Consider the following 3,652-nt stretch of genomic DNA (forward strand, 5'->3'; position numbering starts at 1 on the left):
AAAAGAACCATTTCAAAACGAGCCAGGATGAACAGCAGGTGTGATGTTGAGTTTAACACCTCACAGCTGGGAAGGGAAGGGGGGCGGGGCTGGACAGAACAGGGCAGTGGGGCATCCTTTTAAGAAAAACAGAACGGTGGATATAACTTCAACAGACAGATATACAAAATAATAACACTATGATCAACAGTGTTTACAGACTGTCTACAGTATGTACTGTATGAGAGTATTATGCACAGAGGTGCGTGGCATGCTTCCTCCCCCTATGCGGGATACGATGAGGTTATTCTAATGGCTGCCCACAGCAAACCCCAATACACCTCATCATGCCCATCAGAAATGTACACAGTATCAAAGCATCACATTGGCAGGCAGCTACTGAAAAGCATGAGCAACAGATGATCCGTTTTTTTCTTCTTTTTCTTTTTTAAACTCTCTAGATTTACAAAAAGAAATGGGAAAATGCGTCCGAGTATAAAACATTCAACAGAGATAAGAAAAGGCCCGGGAATATTGATTCCAGAACCCCCACAATTAGTACAACGGTGTGGGAGTCAGTGCCACTTTGGTGACAGGACTCAATAAGCTCAGCGGTCCAAAGTGCGCTGGCCAAGGCTTCACTGAGAGAACATACATTCAAGAGTGTGCAGCAATGTTGTAAACGGCGCAGGAAGGAACGCAGCCAAATGCAACCCAGAGATGTGACATGACTGACTTACTACCGTGCCAAGAAAAATATATAGTTTAGCACAGCAACACCTGAACATGTGCTAACACTGCAATCTCTTGAATATACCCCCAGATGACCACCTGCTTTGTGGTTCAGGTCTTGGGTTAGTGGGAGGGTTGAACGCTTACTCATTATTGTCGACGGGATTCCTACACATTTTTTTACTAAGAATGTGAATATTTACCAGCCTCCCATTTCAAATGTTACATTTTTCTGCTAAATAGCTGGTCGGAATGTCTCGATGCACTTTTCCACTGGGCACTGCTATCACGTTGGGTTTTGTAATAAGGACATTTTTCGTTGACTTCAAAAGGTAACGAGCTATACCAATGAGCAAGTTTCACATGAACTACTTTACCAATCAAAAACCCATTTATGAAACAAAAAAAACAATGTTTCCAGAACCTTTAGAAAATGTCAAAATTTCTATTAATTTTCCACCATCTGAGTTTTTCAGTCTGTGCTGGAGTGTGAGATCAGGTAGGTTACTGATAAGATCAGGTAGGTTACTGATAAGATCAGGTAGGTTACTGATAAGATCAGGTAGGTTACTGATAAGATCAGGTAGGTTACTGATAAGATCAGGTGGGTTACTGATAAGATCAGGTAGGTTACTGATAAAGGCTGGGTTTCCCAAAAGCTTCTTTGCGCTAAGAAGCTAATTTAACCCTTCTTAAGGCCCCCTTAAGAAGCAAACGCATTTCCCAATTGCTTCTTTACGAAGGCATGCGTTTCCCAAAAGCTTCTTAGCGCTAAGAAGCTTCTTTGACCCTTCTTAAGGCTCCCATAAGAAGCCAACGAAGCCAACGTGTTTCCCGATTGCTTCTTAGCCTAAAATTATCTTCCAATTATCTTCCGTTAAGAAGGCTGCGTTTCCCAAAAGCTTCTTAGCGCTAAGATGATCTTTCATTAAGAAGGTTTTGTAAGAAGGGTCTGGGGCATTCTTAACACCTTCTCAATGACAAAACACTGGCAGATCCAGCCGCGTCAGGCAAAAGGAGATACTTGTGTCCACTGTTCCTCTTGTGCTTTTCCCTTTTTCCTTTCTTTCATGCACCCTTTAGTGTTTAAAATTGGGGAACACTTGAAAATCTCCCCTCTATGTATGGTTACTTGTGTTTTAAATGTTTTACCGTAGGCTATATTCCTCTAATCAGAATGGATTCCTTTTATAATGTTGTGGATTTATATAGCACCTTTCACAGAACCCAAGGTTGCTTAAATTCTGTAGTGTTTCTCTGTTTTGTTGTATGCTGTGTATATAAAGCAATTTGAACTGCAGTCCATGTCTGAAATAAATAATGTTTAATAAAGTTTAACATGACCATGATTAGGTTATTCTACAACAGTGTTTCTCAACCACTGGGTCGTGGCCCACTGGTGGGCTCAGAGTGCCATCAAGTGGGCCGCAGAGGACCTCTCACATCGAGATGGTGGACAGCTCCAGTTAAGATGCTTCTTAAGAGCCTTCTATTTTTTTTATTTTTCTCTTCTGTTAAGAAGGCGTTTGGGAAACACTTCTTTGGAGCCTTCTTAACTCCTTAAGAAGCTTCTTAACGCCTTAAGAAGCTTCTTAACTCTTAAGAAGCTTCTTTGTTGGGAAACTCAGCCAAAGACATTTGACAGCTGATGCCAGGGAGTTGCAGGCTGCACGGCCAGAATTTGAGCCACAAATCTTTTCGCTGTAACTGATTGACACAGATAAGAACGCCTTGAAGCAGAAACAAGCCCCTGAACACTGGACTCTGCAACATCAACTAAAATTCAAAGGCAATTAACCAAAAGGCAAGAGCTAAGAGCAAATATAAATGGAAAAAACTGCCGATTAAAAGAAAAGGGAAAAAGTATGGCCAAAAGCAAAGTGCTGGAAAGGGATTGGCTGAGAACTATGCTCATTAACCAATAGAAGAAGCTTCTCTCACTTCCCAAAATCTGAGGATTTCTATTGGAGTCTTCAAAAGTCTCAACAGATGCTGCACTTTGCTGGTCTGTCACTACCAACTATTTAGGGCTGTAGCAAACCACAAAAGCCATATATGTCACCCTCCATATGCATGCACCTGGTGTCTTATGGCATATACATGCCAGATTTTTCTGTCAGAGTGATGCCTCTTCACATCATTCTGTCAGAGACATACCTCTTCAAATCATTCTGTCATTCTATCAGACATGCCTCTTCAAATCATTCTGTCAGAGACACGCCTCTTCAAAAATCAGGAGAATATGGTGATGGTATACTTAAGGCCTCGTCTTTCCCCAAATCTGTTGAAGAGCCAATGGACATACCATAAGGTGTGATGATGAAAGACAACATCTCACATAACACCTTACAACCCGTATAGTAGTAGTGTCCTGGTTTTGTCCCAGCTTGGTAACAGCAGGACCTAAGAGGGTAGTAAGGCACTACGTGAGACACAGCTCTGCTCTCTCCGTGTCACATTCAGACACTTGACCTTATGGCACGCGGGGGCCAGAATCCGTGTGGCGACTAAATCAGAAAAGTGGAGTTGTTGTTTATGGACTTGTCACCTCCTGCCTCCTGGAGGTATAACGAGGGAAGAAGCCCAGAGGAGCCTAGAACTCAATGCTGGAGGACGACTCTTCCATGTCGGCTCAAATCAACGCACTTATCGAGACTACAGATCACGTCTTGGCCCTTTAAAGCTTTTGGATTCTCTGAATCCAACAGCACTGGGGGAAACTGTGCAACTGCTGTGCTTCTGTACACAATCTTAAAAACAGGTTCTCTCGGGGCTAGCCCAGATGCTAACGTAGTATAAAATCATCGTGGACGTTTGTCTCATGACGGTAGCAAACATGTTCATCAGCCTCGACGTCGACTGCTGACTGCTGCTTGCTCTCTCTCTCTCTCTCTCTCTCGGGTCTGTTTGGAGCGGGTTGTTGTTATCAGTGCACACTTCC

The sequence above is a fragment of the Poromitra crassiceps genome (genome assembly GCF_964638095.1).
Source record: "Poromitra crassiceps genome assembly, contig: HAP1_SCAFFOLD_49, whole genome shotgun sequence".
In the NCBI taxonomy this organism is placed as follows: Eukaryota; Metazoa; Chordata; class Actinopteri; order Beryciformes; family Melamphaidae; genus Poromitra; species Poromitra crassiceps.